Here is a 26,266-nt window from a genome sequence, read left to right on the forward strand (position 1 = left end):
CTGTGGCTGATTTAGGTACCTACAAGTAGGTACCAATGCACAGTCTTAAATTCAGGAGGAATATTCTATTCCCTCATCTGAAAAGTGCACACCATCTCCTCTGTAGATATCTTGCATGTTGTAACGCAAGTTATTATTGTATATTGAACCCATTCCATAGTCTCTCATGTAAGCAGAAACAGATTTATTCACATGTTTCCGTGCTTTCTCAAATTGTGGACAAAATTGATTGGACCACTTCCATTTCTGTCTTTGGCATGTATTGGAATATACCAAGGCAGTTTGAGGAAAAAGTGCCATCAATTGATCAAAGGTGTCCTTTAAAAGCATTTCCAGACCTACCCCAGTCAAAGTGCCCAAGTCATTTCCTCCACAGTGCACAATTAAAAGGTCAGGGTGTGGCAAATGCAAAAAGGTTTTCACCAATGGTATCAATTGGTGACATCTCAATCCTCTCTGGCCAATCCATTTAATCTTCACATTTGGTAAGTCAAGGTTGTGAAAATTTCTGGTAGCTGCATACCTTTGAGCCCAGTGGATATAGCTATGTCCAATAATCCAGACAGAATACATGGTGAGAGGAGGTTCTGGTGCAGTCAGATGAAGTGTAGAAATGAAATGGCAGTTGGAACAGTAGGAGTTTGCAAAAAAAACCTGTGGAGTTTCAGTGCTCTTGAATCACAAGCAATGATTGGTAGATTGAGATAGTTGAAAACTGAAAGTTAGGGTGCATGGTTGTGTTCTGTGTAAGAAGTAATTTGAATGGTTAAAAAAAGTCATTTAAAGAAACATTGCACCAGATAAGCTGGTGTATTGAGTGGTCAAACACCCTTGCTCATTTGATTTGCAACATTGTAGAATAAACTTTTAACCCTGGGAGCTCAGTGAGAAGGGAGTTGCTATGGTAACAGGTAGAAAGGGCTGAGGGGGGTAAGGGTGTTGATTTGAAAATAGAGAGGGAAGAGTTTTGATTGGTTACTGTGAGCAATATGTGTGTACAATTAGAGGTTTTCTGTGCCATTAATGGTTCCAGTTCCTGGAGAACATACCTTTTGCTCTGCTAAAGAAATATTGGTTTGTGTATCTGACACTGTTCTGAATCTCCTAAAATATTTGTAAAGGTGAGTTATGATTAATTTAATATACATAGAGACTTGTATATTCTATGGAGAAGGTTTGGAAGCAAATTGTGGTTTTTTAATGTTGGTTTGTGTCATGCTTTTTGATAATGCTTGGTAAAAAGTTTTTACTGCATAGAGTAATTGTATTTTGTAAAATTGTGAAGTTTTAGTCGTGACATGGAATGCTTCTACATAGGACCTGTGCTGTGTTTTGTAAATGTGATGTAAAAAACGATTTTGGGGAAAATAAATAGTTTTTACATTTTTTAAAAGGAATAAAGAATGTGTGCATGTTTAATAGAAATACATTTGACTCTTTACAATGATGTTACCTGTGTTAACTCAGTGTAGGAAGCATATTGAGTTTGTTTGCATAGAGGAATTGTATTTTGTAAAATTGTGAAGCTTCATGTGAAAGCGTTTGCCTCAGTCTTATTCCTGTTGTGAGGCAGGTGCAAGATTTTGCCTCAGTCTTATCCCTGCTGTGAGGCAGATGGTTGTAAATATGATCTGTGCTGTGTTTCCTAAATGTGATGTCAAAAACGATTTTGGGGAAAATAAATGGATTTTACATTTTTTAGTATAATGTGGCGCAAAGGTTTAATAAATGACGCTTACATGCGTCACTTTTTAAATATGGGGAAAAAAGGTGCATGTTTGGGCTTTCCTGGGGAGCCTAGGTGGTGAGGATTGTATCTAAGTGTGCAGTGGACTAGGCTTCATGAAGCATATCCCTGTCTGCATTCTTAGAGACAGGTGTCAATTTGACTCTTTACAATGATGTTACCTGTGTTTTAAATCAGTGTAGGAAGCATATTGAGTTTGTTTGCATAGAGGAATTGTATTTTGTAAAATTGTGAAGCTTCATGTGAAAGCGTTTGCCTCAGTCTTATTCCTGTTGTGAGGCAGTTGCAAGATTTTGCCTCAGTCTTATCCCTGCTGTGAGGCAGATGGTTGTAAATATGATCTGTGCTGTGTTTCCTAAATGTGATGTCAAAAATGATTTTGGGGTAAATAAATGGATTTTACATTTTTGAGTATAATGTGGCGCAAAGGTTTAAAAAATGACGCATACATGCGTCACTTTTTAAATATGGGGAAAAAAGGTACATGTTTGGGCTTTCCTGGGGAGCCTAGGTGGTGAGGATTGTATCTAAGTGTGCAGTGGACTAGGCTTCATGAAGCACATCCCTGTCTGCATTCTTAGACACAGGTGTCAATTTGACTCTTTACAATGATGTTAGCTGTGTTTTAAAACAGTGTAGGAAGCATATTGAGTTTGTTTGCAGAGAGGAATTGTATTTTGTAAAATTGTGAAGCTCCATGAGAAAGCGTTTGCCTCAGTCTTATTCCTGTTGTGAGGCAGGTGCAAGATTTTGCCTCAGTCTTATCCCTGCTGTGAGGCAGATGATTGTAAATAGGATCTGTGCTGTGTTTCCTAAATGTGATGTCAAAAACGATTTTGTAGAAAATGATTGGTTTTTACATTTTTGATTATAATGTGGCGCAAAGGTTTAAAAAATGACGCATACATGCCTCACTTTTTAAATATGGAGAAAAAAGGTACATGTTTGGGCTTTCCTGGGGAGCCTAGGTGGTGAGGCTTGTATCTAAGTGTGCAGTGGACTAGGCTTCATGAAGCATATCCCTGTCTGCATTCTTAGACACAGGTGTCAATTTGACTCTTTACAATGATGTTAGCTGTGTTTTAAATCAGTGTAGGAAGCATATTCAGTTTGTTTGCATAGAGGAATTGTATTTTGTAAAATTGTGAAGCTCTTCGAGAGAGTGTTTGCCTCAGTCTTATCCCTGTTGTGAGGCAGGTGCAAGATTTTGCCTCAGTCTTATCCCTGCTGTGAGGCAGATGATTGTAAATAGGATCTGTGCTGTGTTTCCTAAATGTAATGTCAAAAACGATTTTGAGGAAAATAAATGGTTTTTACATTTTTGAGTATAATGTGGCGCAGAGGTTTAAAAAGTGACGCATCTACCTACATGTGTCAATTTTTAAATATGGGCAAAAAGGTACTTGTTTGGGTTTTCCTGGGGTGCATAGGTGGTGAGGCTTGTGTCTAAGAGTGCAGTGGACTAGGCTTCATGAAGCCTATCTCTGCTGCATTCTTAGACACAGGTGTTTTGAGGCAAAATCTTGCACCTGTCTCACAACAGGAATAAGACTGAGGCAAACGCTTTCACACGGAGCTTCACAATTTTACAAAATACAATTACTCTATGCAAACAAACTCAATATGCTTCCTACACTGAGTTAAAACACAGGTAACATCATTGTAAAGAGTCAAATTGACACCTGTGTCTAAGAATGCAGCAGAGATAGGCTTCATGAAGCCTAGTCCACTGCACTCTTAGACACAAGCCTCACCACGTATGCTCCCCAGGAAAGCCCAAACAAGTACCTTTTTGCCCCATATTTAAAAATTGAGGCATGTATGCGTCATTTTTTAAACCTTTGTGCCACATTATACTCAAAAATGTAAAAACTATTTATTTTCCCCAAAATCGTTTTTGACATTACATTTAGGAAACACAGCACAGATCATATTTACAATCATCTGCCTCACAGCAGGGATAAGACAGAGGCAAACTCTTGCACCTGCCTCACAACAGGAATAAGACTGAGGCAAACAATTTCACATGGAGCTTCACTATTTTACAAAATACAATTCCTCTATGCAAACAAACTCAATATGCTTCCTACACTGATTTAAAACACAGGTAACATCATTGTAAAGAGTCAAATTAACACCTGTGTCTAAGAATGCAGACATGGATATGCTTCAGGAAGCCTAGTCCACTGCACTCTTAGACACAAGCCTCACCACCTACGCTCCCCAGGAAAGCCCAAACAAGTACCTTTTTGCCCCATATTTAAAAATTGACGCATGTAGGTAGATGAGTCACTTTTTAAACCTCTGCGCCACATTATACTCAAAAATGTAAAAACCATTTATTTTCCCTAAATTTGTTTTTGATATCACATTTAGGAAACACAGCACAGATCCTATTTACAATCATCAGCCTCACAGCAGGGATAAGACTGAGGCAATATCTTGCACCTGCCTCACAACAGGAATAAGACTGAGGCAAACACTTTCTCATGGAGCTTCACAATTTTACAAAATACAATTCCTCTATGCAAACAAACTCAATATGCTTCCTACACTGATTTAAAACACAGGTAACATCATTGTAAAGAGTCAAATTGACACCTGTCTCTAAGAATGCAGACAGGGATATGCTTCAGGAAGCCTAGTCTACTGCACTCTTAGATACAAGCCTCACCACCTAGGCTCCCCAGGAAAGCCCAAACATGTACCTTTTTCCCCCATATTTTAAAAGTGACGCATGTAGGTAGATGCGTCATTTTTTAAACCTTTGCGCCACATTATACTCAAAAATGTAAAAACCATTTATTTTCCCCAAAATTGTTTTTGAGATCACATTTAGGAAACACAGCACAGATCATATTTACAATCATCTGCCTCACAGCAGGGATAAGACTGAGGCAAAATCTTGCACCTGCCTCACAACAGGAATAAGACTGAGGCAAACGCTTTCACATGGAGCTTCACAATTTTACAAAATACAATTCCTCTATACAAACAAACTCAATATGCTTCCTACACTGATTTAAAACACAGGTAACATCATTGTAAAGAGTCAAATTGACACCTGTGTCTAAGAATGCAGACAGGTATATGCTTCATGAAGCCTAGTCCACTGCACTCTTAGACACAAGCTTCACCACCTACGCTCCCCAGGAAAACCCAAACAAGTACCTTTTGCTCCATATTTAAAAATTGATGCATGTAGGTAGATGCGCCACTTTTTAAACCTCTGCGCCACATTATATTAAAAAATGTAAAAACCATTCATTTTCTCCAAAATCGTTTTTGACATCACATTTAGGAAACACAGCACAGATCCTATTTACAATCATCTGCCTCACAGCAGGGATAAGACTGAGGCAAAATCTTGCACCTGCCTCACAACAGGAATAAGACTGAGGCAAACGCTTTCTCATGGAGCTTCACAATTTTATAAAATACAATTCTATATAACTATATAACTCAATACTTTCTCGGGAAGCATAGGTGGTGAAGCCTGTGTATAAGAGTGCAGTGGACTTAGACATAGGTCTGATCTTCTTTGTACTTGTGAACAGAGCTGTCTTCCACTATACTCTTCAATACAGGCCTCACCTTTTGTGCACCCCTGGAGAATCCTCACCTGATCTGTAACCCTGTATCGATCGTTTGCTTTTTGTCATTGCTTTGTTGTTTGGTAATAGTGGTCTATAATGTGCTACTTTTTTCTTTAACACAGATTGAAATCATTATTTGAAGAGTAAGCAAAGATGCCCACAAAGGAAAGGACAAAGAAACAACGTAACCGGGAAAAATCAAAAACAGCAACGGAATTACAGCATTCTTCCACAACAAATACTTCAAAAAACAGGAACAAAGCTCCTGGTAAGACAACTAAGTCTTTTTTACGTAACATATGTACATCCCAAAAAAATGATGGACACCATGTAGAAAAAGAAAATGAGAGAGTAAAATTGAAAAGGAAGGAGAGAACTTCAAAGAATCCTAAAACTGGAGCAGGAGAGAATGATATGTATAGGAATAGAAGGCAGAATCAGTTTAGAGACATTCGTAGACGAATGTTTCGCAATAGAGTGGTTTTAAGTTTGTTAAAAAACATTAGGAAAGGTAAACAGAGAGCTGCTTTTTATAAGAAAAAGAAAAGTGTAGAGAAGATTGTTGATCAGGCTTTTGAAGTTAAGAAAAAATTATTTATTTTAATAATCAATAGAATTAGGACACTTAACAAGACAATTGATGTTTTCAAATCAAACAGTAGATGGAAAAGAGTAATTAATCGGACTAATTTTTGTAAAGTTTTTTCTGGAGAATGGATGCACAGTTCAAGTTGTGAGCCATTTTTTAATGAGGAGAGTTACTTCCAGGAGAATGATTTAGTGCATGCAGTTGACACCAGTGGTCGAGCGTATGAAGTGAAAGACGGTTGTCCGATTGAAAAAGAGAAACTTGTGCCTAGAGAACCAGAAGAGGTGTTATCTGAAGGAGTTTTAGGGAGATGTACTAAGGGTCCAGTGTACACTAGGAAGTGTAGTAGTATTTGTAGTGTGCGACAGGAATCAATTGATTTGTTTTGTAATTTCTTACGTACATATAGTAAAAAAAGTATAAAGCAGAAAGTGAAGTTGTTGCAAGACTTAGATCCTTGCAGAGTGAGAGGAATCACAGGTTTGCAAGGCCATTCACTGGCTTGTCTTTCTAGAAAAGTCTGTCAGAGTGTTTTTCATCATTTTAGGATGTTAGCAGTGCATCATACCAAAGTGAGGAAATTAGTGAGAATGTTGTATTATGCAAAAAGTCCAGCACTTAAGCTTAAACAATTAAACAGTGCTCTTTTGCATGGAACAGAATTAGATGTGAAGAAGATTTGTGAAGAAATTGAGATTTGTTATTTTCGTGAAAAAGAGGACAGTGTAGAAATTGAGACAGCAATTCAAGGTAATGTGGAAGACAATGTACAGATTTTAAATACAGAAAAGTTTGAGAAGGAAATTACCAGGTTTAAGGTGAAATCAAGTGAAAGGCCGAATTTTACTTGTGTGTGTTGTCGACGGACTCATTATAAGATTCAGACTAGGTTAGTTGATTTATATGCAAAAAGTGAAAAGATGGATAATTATGAGTGGAAAGATTTAGCAACTTATTTGTGGGTGGAGAATTCTTTTGATTTGAGTTCTGATCAGCGTATTTGTAAATATTGTTATGATAAATTAAATCAAAACAGAATGCCTGCTAGAGCTGTTCATAATAATCTGGAGTTGGTAGACATTCCCCGTGAATTGATGGATTTAAATACATATGAGTCTATTTTGATTCAATGTGTCCATCCTTTTCAGGCAATTGTTCGCATGGAGCCTAAGATAGGGAAATTGCCTCCTACAGATTTGCAGAGAGGATTAAAGGGAAGAGTTGTTTATTTGCCCCTAGATTTGAAAACAAAATATTGATACAATTGGTATAGAAAAAGTAGAAGAGGAACCTTTAGTTATTCTAGTTAATGGGGTTCCAACAAAGAGTAAAAAAATCTGGCAAGATTTAGTGGATGTTAGGAAAGTCAAAAAGGCAACGTTGTATTTAGTCAAAAACAATGAGTACTACAAAGATGTATGTGTTGCAGCAGAGGAAACAGCTGCAGATGAAGACAGTGATTGTTCAGGCGGCCAAATTGAAAAAGTTGATGTGTCTAGAAGTGAAGAAATATATGAACATTTTACTGTTCATCCTTTGCATTCCAAAGAAGTAATGGGGAATGCAATTGAATTGTTTCAAATGAAAACAGCAAAAGGAAGTCCCATTAGTGTATGGGAAGAAAGTTTGGAAGCTCGTTGTTTTCCACAGCTATTTCCAACAGGTCGAGGTGGACAATATGACGATCGACCACTTCAAATTCCTGCATCTGAATATCGAACTGTAAGATTATATGCTGAAGATGCAAGGTTTCGTCAATGCATTCCCTATTTGTTTCATCTACTGTATGAAAGTGACTTGTCTGGGCTTTCTTATGCAGTAAACCATATTCTGAAAAGTGGAGCACATCTGCAAAATGTTTCGGCGAGGGACTTTATGGAGAAAGTGAATCTGCAAGATAATATTTTAGAATCTCATCTAATCAATCTCATGGCATGTCAGCGTGGTACAAATGAGTATTGGTACCGTCGCCATGGGGAATTGAAATGTATGCTAAGAAACTTAGCAACTCCTACATGGTTCCTCACTCTTAGCTGTGCCGAGTATGCATGGGAGGACTTACTTCAATTTCTACGAGAGGCCAATGCTAATATACAAAATATAGAATTCAAAACACCTGGAGAACTGTGTTCTTTAGATCCAGTGAATGTATGCAGATATTTCAATCATAGATTTGAAGCTATGATGTCTTTTATTACCAACAAAAAAAATCCTCCCCTTGGAGAGGTTTTGGATTTGTTTTGGAGAAAGGAGTATCAAGCGAGAGGTGCTCCTCACATACATATGTTATTATGGATTAAAGATGCACCCAAGTTTGGAACAGATTCAGATGAGACAGTGATGAGCTTCATTGAAAAGTATTCAACATGTGCTGTTCCGAAAACTACCGAAGAAAACAATTTAAGGCAACAAGTTTTACGCTTTCAATCCCATCGTTGTGGAAAGTACTGTCGTCGAAAATTCAGAAACAAGGACAAGTTCTACACAAAATGTCGTTTCGCTTTTCCATGACCAGTAATTTCTAAAGGAAGAGTAAATAATTTAATGTATTCTCTGCGACATACTGTGATGAGAAAATCACCAAAAAATACATACAATTTAAAAAGAAACGAAGATTCCAAGTACATCAATGACTACAACCCGGTGATTTTGTCCATGTGGAATGCTAACATGGATATTCAATTCGTTGCTGACAACTCTATTGCTGTAGCTCGATATGTGACGTCATACATCACAAAAAAAGAAAAGAGAACTGAAGGAAATGTGGGAGGACATTTCACATGAAAAGAGCCTAAGCAAGAAATTGTACAGTTACAGTCTGAAGATGTTGTCGCATCGAGAAATTGGAGCATATGAATGTTCTGATCGATTGTCGTCAGCAAGTCTCTATGACAAATCTAGAACCATCATTTGGGTGAGTCTAGGTCTTGCTGCAACACGAAATCGAGTTTTGAAATCTGTACAAGAGATAGAGTATTTGGCGGAGAAAGAACCAGAAAGTACAGATATTTTGAAGACAAACATGTTGTATACATACTATCCAAATAGAAGTCCTCACCTTGAGAACGTTTGTCTCTATGAAGTTCTGCAAAGATATATTTATAAGAGGAACATCAGAGAAGATATCAATAATGGAATATATGGAATCATTGGATGTGAAGGATGTCTAGTGAAACAGAAAAAAGATCATTTGATTAATCATCGAAAATTGAGTTGTGAAAATCCAGACAAAAGAGAATTTTACTATTTGGCTCTTTTGCAACTCTTTAAACCATGGCGAGAAGAAGAGGAACTACTTGGAGATTTTCTCTGTTATGAAGACTCTTTTAATGCTACGAAGGATACCATAGAATGTCCTGTTTTTCCAAATTATCTGCAAATATTGAATGAAGAAATAGAGCAAGAATCAACAATTGCTGCAGAGATTGCGAGAGATAGTTCTCAAGGCAGTCAGAGTTCTGCTTCATTGAGTCAGGATCCACTAGGAGGACCAATTATCCAAAATGAAGCTGCCACTGCCATGGATGAAGTGGAAAGAGCTATGGAGCAAGCTCAAGAGGATGTAATTCATTTAGAAGATTTGGTGAAACAATTAAACCTTGAGCAGAAAGTGATATATGACGAAGTCACAGGACAGGTTGAACATGGATTGAGTCATGAGAAGAAAGAGTGCTCATGTACATCATTTAAGCCTGTCCGACTGTACGTGAGTGGAGAAGCGGGAACTGGAAAAAGTTTTCTGATTAAAGCAATTGCATCTTATCTGCAGAAAAGGACTGAATCACCGCTGTCTTGTGTTGTTACCGCTCCAACTGGGCTGGCAGCACATAATATTAAAGGGATTACTTTACATCGTTTACTGATGCTGCCAGTGGAGCATGATAACAAATTGCAATATCACAAGCTATCTGGAGATGCGTGTTCCAAAGTTTCGAGAGTCCTGAAGAAAATGAAACTTCTTATCATTGATGAAGTAAGCATGGTGTCAAATATAATGCTTGCTTTTGTGCATTTGAGAATGCAAGAAATTCTTAGAACAGACTATGATGTTTTATTTGGAGGAAAACACATTATTGTTTTTGGAGATCTTCTGCAGTTGACTCCAGTGAAAGGACAACCTGTGTTCAAAATGCTCACACATGAAGATACCAGGAAGTGCCTAGGAAGCATTGGAAACGTTAATATATGGTTAAACTTCAAATATGCAGAACTGCTTCAAAATATGCGGCAGGCAAAGGATGAAGATTATAAAAATATTTTACAAGATGTAAGAGTAGGAAAAATAAGTCAATAAGGGAAAGAAGCTTTACATGGACGGTTAATTTCTAATTTGTACCCAAATGAAAACATTCTTCCAGAGAATATTTTTAAGAAAATTAACGAGAAGAAATCTGCCATATGTTTGATGCCTACTCTGAAAGAATGTTCCATGTTCAACAACAAAATGCTGAAGTTAGAAAATGAAGAGATAGTGAAACTGGAAGCTATAGATCAAATAGAGCATATGGGAGCAACAATTATTTTGTCAGAAAATTTGAAATCAAAATTGGATTCATTGGAGAAGACTATATCTAAAACTGCTGGCTTTGAAAAGACTCTGAATGTTTGTTTGAATTGTCGTGTCATTTTGAGAAGGAATTTAAATGTTGAAAGAGGTCTGGTTAATGGAGCAATGGGTCATGTTGTTGGTTTTGTGAATTACAAAAATAGAGATGGAATTGAAATTATAAAAATTAAATTTGATGGCATTGATGAAATAGAACAAATTTGTCGTTGTTCAGCTAGATTTTTGCTCGTGAAAGACTTATATGTTCGCCGAAAACAGTTTCCTATTTGTTTGGCATATGCGGTGACAATTCATAAATCTCAAGGTTTAAGTGTAGATAGCGCCTTGGTGAACATTGGAAGTTCTGTGTTTAAAGAGGGTATGGCATATGTGGCTTTATCACGAGTCAGAACTTTATCAGGATTGTACTTGATTGAGTGTGACGAAACAAAGAGTTGTGCAGATCTAGATTGTGTTAAAGAATACAATAGGTTAAGAAGAGAGTATGCTCCACATTTGCCTCAATATCCTCTGATGGAAAAACGTGTGGTAGGCCGAAAAAGAAGAAATGAGAGTAATTGCAGTGAGGTAGTAGCAAAAAGACAAAAAGTAGATGAAACTGTAATTGTAAGCAGAAGGAAAAAGGATTCTGTTGAGGATGTTGTTGGATTTCAGTTTAAAAACAGTTCTGGTGTCAACTGCTATGCTAATGTAGTAGTTAATGTTGGGTTTTTTCTTCAAAATTTACAAAAACAGATTGTGGAAAATCGGGAACAAACATTGTGCTGTTTATTGAATTCTGTGTTAGAGAAATGTAGTAGTGATAGAGGAAAAATAGAAAGTGTTTCAGAAATTAGGAATCTTGTAGACATATGTTCAGGTCAAAATCAATTTTCACAGATAATTCAGCAGGATTGTCAGGAATTTTTAATGTATATGTTTGATGTATTGGAAGATGAAGGAGTAGATATAAAAAATCTGTTTAACCTTTCTTATCAATGGCAACATGACTGTGATAACTGTTCTTCATCAAGTACTACTAGAATAGACAGTGAAAGATTTATATATTTGACTTTACCAGACTGCAAATCAGTGCCTTTTAATAATCTAGTTAAAGCAGCTGATCACAATATGGTGTGTACCCAATATAAGTCTACAATGCTGTCCTCATTATTTCTACAAAATGATGGTCAGTGTGTCATTTTAATGTTCCAACGATGTAGACCTGATGGAACTAAATTGACAACTTCTATTAAAATATTCGTGGCTTCTCAATTATCGATATCGGGAAGAACCTTTGCAACTGTAGCTATTATTTTTCATGACGGTCCTTCTACAACATCAGGGCATTACACATGCTATTTAAAAACTTCTAAAGGTTGGACCCAATGTAACAACACTCATCTGACTTTCAAACAACGTTTGCCTTTTGGCTTTATAAATTCATACCTAGTGTTTTTACAGCCAAAATTTAGGTAAAGGTAATTGGCCTATGAAGACGGGAGGAGTAGTGATATATACTCATACATCTAACACTATTTGGCCAAATGGAAAGGTGCAGGAATGAGTAAAGAGTCATGACTGAAAAAAAGGAGTATATGAAAATATTGAAAATATTTCAGATGTTCTTGGAGTTTTTCTTCTAGAAAGTCGATGAAATGGATTTTTTACTGAACAGCAAAGTACTTTGCAACGAGAAAAGGACCTCCATGAAATACTATTTGGCCTCAAGGAAAAGTAAGTCAATCAAAGATTAGTGTACATTTGTCATTTGTTAGTATCTAAGGGTTTTGTTAAAACACAATCTTTTAGATTGTGTTTTTTTTCCCCGCTGTCATATGATGAGTAATTTGAACTCACTGTTTTAAGTGAAATTCAATATATTCTGAGAACAGCAAAAATAAACTATGTAACATGTTGTACAAGTTATTCTATACTTTGGATTGTGTAAATTAAATTGTATTCCCATTCTCTGACACTCACTTTCCTTTTTCCATCCTCTTTCAGCTCTTTTAACTCACTTATAATGTCTTCCTCTCACTCTCTGTAACCCCCGTTCCCTTACTCCACTTCTTTGACAACCCCTCATTTTCATTTCAACTGTCTGCATCACCTCTCTCCCTTGCATAACTTTTCAGCTTTCAGTCTCTCTGCTTTACTTCCCTTTTCCGTATTTTCCTCCTTTGCTCTTTTAGTAATTCCTGTTTACTCACTCAGCACTATTATCGCACTCTATCACTATAAATCACCCACTCTCCCACGCTTATCTTTGTTTGCTCCTTACTTTTGACCTTTTCTATCTATTTTTCGTTCACTACTTCTATGTCAGTGCCTCACTCTTCTTGTGTTATGTTCACTTGTGTTTATCTACCTTCTATCATTTCTTTTACAACAACTTCACTGCTCCTCTCTCATCGTTCTTCATCCCATTTCTTTTACTCTGGTTCCATTACTATCTCTCATTTCCTATGTTTCACACTGTTATGATTTTTAACGTCTTCATTTGTATCTTTTAATTTAAAATACATATTTTACTAATTATAACTTATTTTTTCTGCTCTCTTTCACAGATATAAAGTGTACTAAAAAAATGTAATTAAAGTTACATTTATTATATGGTAAGTGTGACTAAAAAAATGTAGTTTGTCATCACCCTTTGCTTTAAGCTCACTAATATTTTCTCAACCAACCTCACTCCTGTTTCTTTAATCTGCTTCCCTCACTTATTCTTATTCTCCATGTTTACTCCAATTTCCCTATTTCCCCTCTCATATTCAACTTCTTTCAGTCCCTATTCTTTACTTCACTTACCCTCTGTTCTCTGCCTTTGCTTCTTCACTCATTCTGTTTTTCTTAATTATTTACCTTACTCCTACACACACACCTCATCCCCGTCCCAACACATACACACACCTCTGACATACACCACACACACACATCACACACACCTCATACACAGAAAAAAATCCCCCCACACACACACTTCACATACACACACACATCCCATTCAGGTACTGTTACCTTTATTTTCTCTGTCCTTTGTGTTTGTCACTCCCCATCTCTTGCTGCGCCGGGATGCTCCTTCGCTGGAGTCGCTGTGCGCATAACAAATTGTTATAACATAACATAACATAACATTATCCTAATTCAATTTTTCACTGTCTTTCACCCCTCTTTACTTATACTAACTGGTCTTTTCTTACCCTCCCTCACCGCTATTCATTTATCCCAGTTACGCCACTACCGTTCATTCTCAATTTTTTTATGTCCTATCGTTTTCTTTCAACACCCACTCACATTCTCCCACTATCTCTAGTTTAGTGTTCTTCCTCTCTCTTCCCTTCTTTCGCTCCTTTAGTGATTTTACTTTTCTCATTTTCACCCTATTACACATTGTCTGTTTTTAACTATGTAGTAAACAATCCCTCTATGTTTCTCCCTCTAGACTCTCTTTCTCTTAACATTACTTTCTTTGTGTTCTTCCCTCATGCTAAGTCCTTCATTCATTTTTTTTTTTTTTTTTTTTTGGGTGCGCTCCCCGGTGCGCGCCCCGGTGCACGTACCGGTACGCGTACCCTGCAGAAAAAAGATTGACACAGATTCTTTAAAAATATAGGTTTATTTTTATAAAGTAAAGGTAGTTCTAAAAAGAACTGTTTTTTTTCTTCTTTTTGTTGTTTTATATTTTTTTTATTTTTTTTGAACATTTTGTACTTTTTTGGGCTTTTCTGAACACTTTTATATTTTTTTTGTATTTTTTATGGGGAGAAACAAAAAACAGGGAATTGTAATTGGCTCAACTGGAGCATGAAAAAAAATCAGGAAAAATTAGGGGTTTTTTGGTCACTTATGGTTATCACCAGAAACCATAATAAGTTCAATGCTTTGCTCACCATAAGCAAGTAATTTGCTACAATATTTGCATAAAATTTTGTAATCATTAAACTTTGGTTGGATATTAGCCAATGTGTCTCTTACCCCCGAACCCGATGGAGTGGGTTGTTTTGATGTTGAGCCTCGAGCTGATGATGGGGGTAGTTTACTGCAGAGGTCCCTTAACTCTGCATTAGAGTAGTTGTTTGCATGCCAACGCATCATGTGGCGAATTATCGTATGATTCCCGAAGGAATACTTTTTGTTAGGGTTCCCCTGGATAGCTGATCACCACAAATTAAGCAAGTCACCTTTGCTGCGTTGACTTTTTTAAAACCCCTTGGGAGTTTGTAGAACTGCCATACAAAGTGCTCTTTGGGTTTGTAGGGCTGTTTATCTTCTGGCAGGAACTCCCTTGTCTGTGCCTCCTCTTCCTCATCCTCCTCCTCTTCCTGTTCACCTCCAATATAATCTTCTGGTGGTCTTTTAGATGGTGGTGGTGGTGGTGGTGGGCCAGATGCTCCAGCTGCTGATACTACTGTAGCCATTTTCTGAGATAGAACTCGAAACAGGTCTTCCTCAGTCAAAGGACAAAGTCACAGTAAGGAAAAAAGGAGGGGGCTTTCATCATTTGTAAAACAAAAGTGTTCTGGACCAATGAAAAGTGTTATTTTCAAGTCACATGATCCAAGCTTTCATCATTTGGAAACCAAAACTAATCTGCACCAATGAAAAGTGTTATTTTCAGATCACATGACCCGACGTGCTTACGCTACGCGCCCCGGGGCGCATCGCGTAAGCGCGTCATGACGTTGCGCAATCGTATGCGATCGTGTGATTCCGGGTGCGCTTACGCAGTGCGTCATATGACGCATCACGCGACTACGCGAAACGTGATGATGTTGTTTTCGTTCGCGGGAATAGCGCTCTCGGGATGCTCCCCGGTACGCGCCCTGGGGTGCGCCGTAACATTGCGCTTACCCGTGCGTTCACCGGTACACGCCCCGGGAGCGGTCCGGGGCGCGTACCAGGGCAAACAATAAAAAAAATATATATATTTACACAATTTAAAATTTGTTATAAAAATTATTACTTTCTTACCTATAGATATTTGCTATTAAAAAACCTATGAAATTCATTGAAAAAACCATAGGTTTCACCCCTGGTTATAGTTAGGAATTAGCATTTAAAAAACCTATTAAATTCACTGAAAAAACATAGGTTTTACACCAGTTATAGTTAGCTGGAAATGTTACTCGCATAAAACCATTGAAATTCCCACGTTATAGTTAGTTGGACTCACTATAACTTGCGCGTGCAATGCACTGCTGATGACGTCACATATTACATCACTCATGACATGGTCAGTGACATCACTCATGACATCACTGATGACACCATCATTGTGACAGAGTGACAGACCTCCTTTCACTGTAATGTAACCCTTGAAACACATATTCAAAAATAGAAACAAAAATTTTCAAACAAAATGGAGATACCCATACCAGTTACAACAACCAATTCAATAATTCCACCATCTATATATACATCCACTCATTCACCAACAGTTCTATATAGTCACTCATACATATACTCACTCATCATATGTAGTGATACACCTATACATCCTGTTACACACCGACAGTCATCCAAAAGTTACTCACACACATATTCACACATGCAAATAAACTATTGAACATCCATTTATTTGCATATAGAGCTATACACACACTACCACCTTACTTCTAAGGAAATTTACACATATTTATTCTCTTAAACAATCACTTATAGAAACACATACTTATTTAAACAGGAACTCTTACAATCTCATACTCTCACATATACTCACTTGCATACATCAATATTCACATATACTAGATTAAAACATATGTAGTTGCTGATAAAGACACTAGTGAGACAGTCATTCACTCACTAACACACAGATATACTCACTCATCCACCCATACAGTCCTGCACATATGCTGTCTTCAAAACACATACAGAGAGTCAGTTATTCATGCATCTATGTGCTAAGTAATACCCCCACCAAACCATACAAACACTCATACTGATACTAAATCAAACATCTAATAACCCATATACATACACATGTAGCTACTCACCAACCCATGCAGCCACTTATACAGTAAGTGAAACACGAATCCTTATATTTAAATATATAAACATTACCCACTATTATATATGTATTGCCTAAGATATACTTATTAAGTCAGTTAACCAATCAATTAAAAAAAAAAAATCTAAACACTAATTTATTTTTCCATCAACTTCTACATATACATATATAACACATATTTATTTCTCAGATAAACACACATTCACTGGATGGTGTCATCAGTGATGTCATGAGTGATGTCACTGACCATGTCATGAGTGATGAAATATGTGACGTCATCAGCAGTGCATTGCACGCGCAAGTTATAGTGAGTCCAACTAACTATAACGTGGGAATTTCAATGGTTTTATGCGAGTAAAATTTCCAGCTAACTATAACTGGTGTAAAACCTATGGTTTTTTCAGTGAATTTATTAGGTTTTTTAAATGCTAATTCCTAACTATAACTGGGGTGAAACCTATGGTTTTTTCAGTGAATATATATATATATATATATATATATATATATATATATATATATATATATATATATGTATATATATATATATATATATGTATATATATATATATTCACTGAAAAAACCATAGGTTATAGACCATATATAGTTAGGAATTAGCATTTACAAAACCTTATTTTACTCACACAAAACCATTGAAATTCCATATATAGTTAGTTGCACTAACTATATATCGCGCACCCGCAATCCACTGCTGATGATGTCACATATTACATCATTCATGACATGGTCAGTGACATCACTGATGACATCACTGATGACAACATCCAGTGATTATGTGTTTCTGTAAAGTTTAAATATGTTTTACATATTGAAGAATGAGTGGATGTATAAGTGTCTGAATGAAGGTTTTAGTAGGTGCGTGATTGACTGTATGAGTGAGTGATTAAATGCGTCTTACTGAATGCACGGGTTAGTGACTAAACTGTCTGAAAGTGTGCATCAGTATGTCTGTTGTTGTGCAAGCTGCTGCATGTGTTGATCAGTAGCTATATAAGTAGCTATATGGGTTATTGATTGGTTGCACAAGTATTTGTATGGGAGACTGAGTGTGTGTATGGCTGGCTGGGAGGTGTGTGACTCTGTGCAGATCAATGTGTACTTGTATCAGTGATTCTATAAGAGAGTAAGTATGTGTTAGTATATGTTTCAAAAATGTAAGGTGTTCTGTGTTTAACTGTATAGATGAGAACATGGAAGTGTGATTGATTCTTTTCAGGACTGACTAGGTGTGTGAGTAACTCCATGGATGAGTGGCAGAGTGTGAGTGTCTGTATAGGTGTATGAGTGCATATGATAGTGTTGTAAAGATGAGTGATTGTATGTATGAATGATTGTATGAGTGAATGTGTGTGTAGACATAGGAATCAGTGAGTGCGTATGTAGTAACTAGTATTGGTGTGTCAATGGTTTCAAAAATTATACTCTCTATTTAACACTGGGTGTAATAGAGGTTATATTAGAGTGTGAGGAGATGCATTGTATTATCACATGAATGATATCATCAGTGATGTGATCATTGATGTCAAGTGAGATGTCATCAGTGATGTCATTTGAGATGTCATCAGTGATGTCATCAGTGATGTCACTGACCATGTCATGAATGATGTAATATGTGACATCATCAGCAGTGGATTGCGGGTGCGCGATATATAGTTAGTGCAACTAACTATATATGGAATTTCAATGGTTTTGTGTGAGTAAAATAAGGTTTTGTAAATGCTAATTCCTAACTATATATGGTCTATAACCTATGGTTTTTTCAGTGAATTTTCAAGGTTTTGTAAATGCTAATTCCTAACTATATATGGTCTATAACCTATGGTTTTTTCAGTGAATTTCAATGGTTTTTTAATAGCAAATATCATAAGCTGTCGAATGTCAAGTACGTGGTAAGTAAAAACATTTTCGTGTTTATGCACACTGATCTGCTTTGATTGCTGCCCCCCACCCCTCATTTCTATTAGGAGTACTCTCTCTTTGCAGATAGTGAAGGGTAGTTAACGCAGCCCTTTGCCCCCTTTGTAATCCGTCGTGCCTGCTTCTCTCTCCATTTGATTGTTTGTTCTCTTTGGTTCATTCTCTATTTACAAACAAGCACAGAGTCGCAATACTCTGTTTAGTCTTTGCAGATAGCGAAAAATCGTGTAAAAAAACAAAAGGAATCGAGCAAAATCAGTAGGCCACTAATGGGATCTCTTTTGACCTCGCTAAAATAGAAACATTAGGAACAACCTGTTGAAAATAGCAATGCGTATGTATATAAGCGGCGTTCATTTGTGTTCACAGTACCCCTTGTTGATTGTTTCAATCGAGCATTGAATTGTTCGAAGTTAATTCTCTTAAGGATCTTCTCTACCTGCAAACGAGGAAGAATAGGAATATTCTATCTCCCTTTGCAGATAGTGAAGGGTAGGTAACGCAAGCCTTTAACACGTCGTACCTATTTCATTCCTCATTGATTGATTGATTGTCCGAACATTGACTGTTTGGGAATTAGTTCTTTTTGGAGGTATTCCCTGTTTGCAAATAAACGTAGGAAAATCTTTGCAAGTAGTGAAAGGGTACGTAATGCGGACCGTTCTCCCCCGTTGTAATCTGTCATGCCTATCTACTCCCCACTGATTGATGCACCTTTTTCACCCGGACCATTTACTAGAGATACGTCATCTGGCCCGACCAGAGAGCACCCCTAGTGAAAAGGACATATGCAATAATAACGAAGTGATCACTGTATCCTGTTAACAGAAACTTTACCATGAAACAACCTGGAAAGAAAAAAATAGGAAAACGAAAATCAGTAGGCCACTGATGAACATGAACTTTTATTAAACAACGAACAAAGAAACGATAACATAACGTAATGATAAAACCTATTAATGTCCTAGAAACAAGAAAACGTTAAAATATGCCAGTGGTGAGAGACCAGAAAAACAGTAAGAGAAACCAAATCACCCCTCGCTGTCCCACCGACTGCCACGCCAAAAAAATCGATAGACTAGGGAAAATGCAAGTCAGTAGAACATCCACCCCCACTCTGGAAACTTCCAAGGTGGGGCAGGGTTCCGGCTACGCCCAGCCGGGAGCAGCCCATATAAGGCAGGTCCTGCTGCCACGCCTCGGCCAGGAGATCCTAACGTAGGGTGTAGCCGAAGGAGAGGCCGAGGCCAGCGGGACCCGGCCAGGGGATTGCTTTTACAACGCTGAACAGTTGCAGGGGGGGGGGAATGTCTCCTCGACCCTCCCCTCTCTCTCCCAGTCCGGCCGCGGTGGCCCTTGAGAGTTGCAGGTAGTCCCGCCACATGCTCTTCCGGTCCGACCACCAACGGTCGGGGGGCCGAGGCCGACGGGATCCGGCTGCAGCCGATAAACCAAGAAACCCGTTCATGGGGCCAGAGCCAGGGGCGTCCGGCCGACATCCACCGGAAGCCCGGCCCGAAGACGGACGGGACACTTCTTTCTTTTATAATGGCTGCGACAACACTGGGGGGGGATGTCTTGCACATGCCTCCGACCCCCCCCTCGTCCTCATCGCCTGGTCCGGCCATAACAAATCTCAAGCGAGACGCCGTGGGGTGCACTGGGAGGGAGAGACGGTGCGAACAGGCCTCTCCCGCCTCCCCAGGTGGAGACTTCCCAGCTGCACCCTCAGCGCTCCAGGCGCCCGGAAAACGGTTCTTCCACTGTGGCCATGCTGCAACGTCTCGCCCGGCAGGGTGGAGCCCGTCCGCTCATGTGACCCCGCGATCGCCGGTAGCTGCCGAACTCTCAAAATGGCGGTCGACCTGGCAAGAGCGGGCCCAGCATAAAGAAATGGCCCGGTCACTGGTTGACTCCACCACCGTAGTCCTCCACGACCTTGAAGATTCTAGAGGAGCCGCGGGAGTCTCCGACCCCCGATGGGGAATGACTGCCATGATCGCCCGTGGAGTGACGAAACTGTATCCGCGGGACGTCGGCGCTCCCATGCTGGCGCCAGCCTCACTTTGAATTACTAGCATCCTGCAGACCTCACTTCCGGTGAAAGCACAGTGTGACCCGGTAGGAAAAATTATTGCACCCCCTCCCCTTTTTGACTGATAGTTCAAACCACCGATCCTTTCCTTTGCCCTTTTAACGGAACTTTGGACTGCCTCCCCCTCTTTTACATTTTCCAGAGAAAACAAAACATTAACCACTACATTAGCATAGCAGTTGACACCAGAACTGTTTTCAAATTGAAAACCAACAACATCTTCAACAGAATCCTTTTTGTTTCTGCTGTGACCCTGCTACAGCACAGGCATTGTCCCCAGCAGTAATTCTGCAATGCCGGTAAGAATAGCTGTGGTGCCTACTGGACTCACTCACCCCCGCGGCGCCCCACGCCGTTTTTTGCTGGGCGGCAACTTACTAGACATCACTTTCGTGCCATCTAGATTTCAGCGCGTTCTGCTGCCTTGGAACTATTCGGACAACAGACCGCTACTGACAAGAATATTTCATTATTGGTGCTGTCAATTTCAATAAATCTATTGGATAATTCAAAAGAAATTGCCACGGTCTCTTCGTTGTTTAAATGTTTTTACTGTTTTTGTTTTGTTGTATATATTTATATGTTATTAAAGTTTTATATTCCTACTACTTTGTTGGAGTGCTATATATTTTTAATGTGACACATAATTGTAAAAACTTTGATGTACAAAGAGTCATTCCTGGAATCTTCCGCTTCAGGCTCGGTCCCCTCCCCAATCACAATACAGGCTGGTTTTCAGATAGTAGGAACACGTGTGGTGTGACGGATCTCATCGGGTGTGGGCCTTGATCTACTATAACTCCTTTGAAGAGGGGTGATTCTTTACAGCTGGAGCCATAAACTACATCTGCAGGGCTAGCTGATAGTCTGGACAATCGGACACAGAGGAAGAGGAGTGTCAGAGGGTGCGGTAGTGAATAGGGCGAAAGGGAGGTGTCGGGCGGGCACAGAGTGTGATTCTCAGGGAAGAGCAGCGCAGATGGGGGGAGGTTTATTGCCCATGCATAAGACAGAGAGCGGTGGTGACCAGTGCCTAGGGAAGATGCTTGCGTGGGTGAGGAGCCATGCTACGAATCGACAGCGTGCAGAGAGTGGGTCTGGTCAAGACATCTAAAATGGCTGCCGTGCACGACAAAAGTGTGGCATTTCAAAAAAGGCAAGATGGCGCAGACAATGTTTTTCAACACTTCCTCATTTCCTTCGAATCGAACGTTAACAGACGTTGGGGCATATTACCAAAGTTAAGCGATATTTATCGCTAACGATGCTTACCAACCAATTTTTTACCACTAAGCATCGTCAGAAATTATCGAAGTTAAACCTTACTATTATCAAGGTTTATCGCAAATGCGATAATAAACGGCCGCAATGCATGAATATCGCTAAAAACTCAGCGATATTCATGCATTACCGAGCTAATGCTCTTAGCCATGTTATCCACCTCCCATTGGATAACATGGCTAAGAACTGCTCAGGGCAGGTGTTACTTTTTGGAGATATTCGCGCTTAGCGCGAATATCTCCAAAAGTTGGTAATAGGAGATAGATATCTTGCATGTTGTAATGCAAGTTATTGTGGTATATGGAACTCATACCATAATCTCTCAGGAAAGCAGAAACTGATCCTTTTGGGACCGCCTAAAAAGGCCTAGGGGGTGAGGAGTACTCTACTTTGCCCCCTTTTCACATTCCGAACTATTTTATTTTACTCTCTTCTGTAATTACACAAAATAGCAGCGATAAGATGCATCGGAGACACACAGTGAGAGAAAGGAGGCCGGAGATGAAGAAGACATGTCAAATACACATTGGAGATAATATAGTGGCAGAAGGGAAGTAAATATGAGTAAACTTACCATGTAACATAAAAATGTTGCACTCTATACTATAAGTCTCATTTTATACTACAATCACTTCGCTACAACCTCATAAATTAAAAATAAAAATGAATAATGTCTCAAACAATTTTTGAATTCTAAATATAAATTTATTCTTCAGAATTTTCTAAATTTGAAAGAACTAGTAACATGTCCTCATCAGCAATGTCCTCATTAAAAGTCTCCAATGATGATTCTTGTAACTCTATGGTCTCCAAACACTCGATAAATTCGCCATCAAGAGATTGATCAAAAAAATCATTCAAGTCATCTCCTCCTTGTGACAATATTTCATTATTGGTGCTGTCAATTTCAATCAATGTAGTGGAATCATTCAAGTTATCTCCTCGTGACAATATTTCATTATTGGTGCTCTCAATTTCAATCAATGTAGTGGAATCATTCAAGTCATCTCCTCCTTGTGACAATATTTCATTATTGGTGCTGTCCATTTCAATCAATCTAATGGAATCATACAAGCCATCTCCTTCTTGTGACAATATTTCATTATTGGTGCTCTCAATTTCAATCAATGTAGTGGAATCATTCAAGTCATCTCCTTGTGACAATATTTCATTCTTGGTGCTGTCCATTTCAATCAATCTAATGGAATCATACAAGTCATGTCCTCCTTGTGACAATCTTTCATTATTGGTGCTCTCAATTTCAATCAATGTGTTGGACAATTCAAAAGAAATTGCCACGGTCTCTTCATTGTGAGCCATTTTATTTTGAAATTGCTTGCTGTAAATTGCAGAAAAAAATAATCACTTTCATTTATCGTTTTTAGTAATACATAATATAAAACTAACTTTATCAAGTATTTATTATAACAGAAGGACTGCAAATAAATAACAGAAAACATTTTTCAAATTATCTTCAAGTGTACAACATAGTTCCCCTTACAAATTAACAACTCACCTTTTTAAAAGTAGCAGAAGTGTTAGTACTGTGTAAATCAAACACCAGAAATTCACCACCAAAAATTCCTCACAAATGTACCTCAGACAGTAGTATCACAAAATGGCTGTGGTTTCCTCTCATTTGACATATATACATAACCAATTAACTTTCATCACACACAAATACAAAACCAAAGTAACATTTTAATTGGTTCTAAATTTCAACACTTTCAAATGTGTTTTCCCCATGCAATTTTCCATAGGACATTTACATACGTCTACAGCCTGAATGGCTGAACGGAATTACACCAAACTTGGCAAAATGGTACATCAAACCTAAGAGGTCAGGAAGGATCTACTATGCCCCCTTATGGTCATTTCCCCCTTCGCATTGGCCTCCTCTTGTCTCTCAATCCTACCGAGGGACAAGATGGCGGCCGCTACGGACTGTTTGGAATGTTGACAGACGCCGGAGAACCAATCAGCTTCGCAAAGCTCCGTAACGCGAAAAGTACGCGAAGCGGAGCGCTGTTACAGATATATATCTTTTTTTGAACGTTAATTTCTCAAAATCCACTGGAGCACATATATTGAGACCTAGCAAAGGCACATCGGGCTACCAGTCCCTAATATTTTGCCAAGTTTCGTGCAAATCCATTCAGCCGTTCGATTATTATTATTTTGGTTTTTTTTTGCCCCGCGGGGCCCTTTTAAAACCTCCACATCAAACCTAGGGGGTCAGCGAGGATCTACTATGCCCCCTTATAGTTATTTCCCCCTTTGTTTTGACCTCCTCTTGTCTCTCGATCCTACCGAGAGACAAGATTTCGGCCGCTACGGACTGTTTGGAATGTTGACAGACGCCGGAGAACCAATCAGCTTCGCTTCACAAAGCTCCGTTGCGCGAAAAGTACGCGTAGCGGAGCGCTGCCCAGTCCGCTGTTACAGATATATACCTTTTTTTGAACATTAATTTCTCAAAATCCACTGAAGCACATATATTGAGATCTAGCAAAGGCACATCGGGCTACCAGTCCCTACAATTTTGCCAAGTTTCGTGCAAATCCATTCAGCTGTTCGATTATTATTATGTTTATTTTTTTTTGCCCCGCGGGGCCCTTTTAAAACCTCCACATCAAACCTAGGGGGTGAGCGACAATGTACTATGCCCCCTTATGGTCATTTGCCCCTTCGCTTTGGCCTCCTCTTGTCTCTCGATCCTACCGAGAGACAAGATGGCGGCCGCTACGGACTGTTTGGAATGTTGACAGACGCCGGAGAACCAATCAGCTTCGCTTCACAAAGCTCCGTTGCGCGAAAAGTACGCGTAGCGGAGCGCTGCCCAGTCCGCTGCTACAGATATATATCTTTTTTTGAACATTAATTTCTCAAAATCCACTGAAGCACATATATTGAGACCTACAAAAGGCACATCGGGCTACCAGTCCCTACAATTTTGCCAAGTTTCGTGCAAATCCATTCAGCCGTTCGGGCTAAAAGTGAGGCCAACCGCCCTATGGAAATTAACATGGGAAAAACGCGTTTTGGGACCCCCCTTTTTTCTCGGCCCCCCCTTGACGAACCCCCCCAAAATTTTCAGGGGCTGCTCAGAAACAAAATGTGCCATTTTCCTGAAAATTTCAGCCAATTCCGTCCACAAACGCCAAAGTTATTAGACATAGAATTTTCAAAAAACCCATAGAGAAAAAATCCTAACTATATATACCTACTGGCGACCGCCAGTAGGTAATATACATACAGGTAAATCTCTCCTCAACAGAAGAAAGAAGCAGCAGCCACGAGGAGAAGTGTAAGGAGGGGCTTTATTATAATAATGACAGTCTGGTGGCGGCGAATGCATTTCAGCGCATTGGCCTTCCTCAGCGCCCAACACCTGACAACAAAAAAAGTCTCGAAAAGCCTGCCAGCCACTCGTTGATAATGGCGCCACTCCGCTCCTCCCCCATGCGATTCCGCTCACCTGTTGCGGTGCGGCTTGTGTCTGCGCACCACAATCCCCAGAATGCAACATGTTTATACAATCCAGGCCGGTGTGGTGGGGAAGGGTGAATGATGTTCCAAAGTGGTGTAATAAGTCGGAGGTGAGGAAACAGCAGCTGGGTGTGATCGGCTGATTCGGGTTGTTCCATAGAAACAAAGTCACTCCTTGGGCCCCCTCAAACTGTCAGTCCTTCAGGCTGGGTGAAAATGAGAGCAGGGGCATGGTGCCCAGAGAGAGGTATTTCGACCCTCAACCACCCTAATCACCATACGCAAGGGACGGGTTCCGGACGGAACCATAGCTGGAACTGAAGCAAGAAGCCGTGAAGCTGACCAGAGAAGTCCGGACCCTTGACGACAGGGGCTTGCTGCAGCGCGCCTCTGGCTGTGCGCGGGAAAATGTGCAGGTAAATCTCTCCTCAACAGAAGAAAGAAGCATATATATATATATTTTGATACCCCTCGGTTCCTTTTTGCCAGAATTTGCAGCGCTCTCTCGCCGGTTCGTAAATACCCGCGGCAGAACCACGCCGCATTTAAATCCTCAACCAAATTCCCCCAGCTGGGAGAAAAATGGGACGAACTCAAGTTTGTCTTCACTTATGTGCTATTTTATTTAATCCTCACAGCATGGAGTTTCTCAAGCAGGCAGGCACAAATCGATGCGTTTCTGGATAGCATATCCCTTGTTCACGATCAATTTGGCTCCAGGCTCTCAGTCTCAATATAGTAAGTCACATTATTACATCATTTCCTGTTTGATGTTATTTTGGCCCTCGGCCTTCTGGATGATGTAGTTTTTTGCAATTTTATTAATACTTTTTTATCCATCTACATAGCCTATGTCCTTCTGCTGCAACTGCACTTTCCAACGCTGTATTGGGAGTTGTGATTGGTGCTGTGGTTACTGAGATTACCCGCCTCAAAGGTTTGGGCTCTCTCTTTATAATATTAGTATGGATATGATT

Source organism: Lissotriton helveticus, chromosome 2_1 (genome assembly GCF_964261635.1).
Source record: "Lissotriton helveticus chromosome 2_1, aLisHel1.1, whole genome shotgun sequence".
Classification (NCBI taxonomy): domain Eukaryota; kingdom Metazoa; phylum Chordata; class Amphibia; order Caudata; family Salamandridae; genus Lissotriton; species Lissotriton helveticus.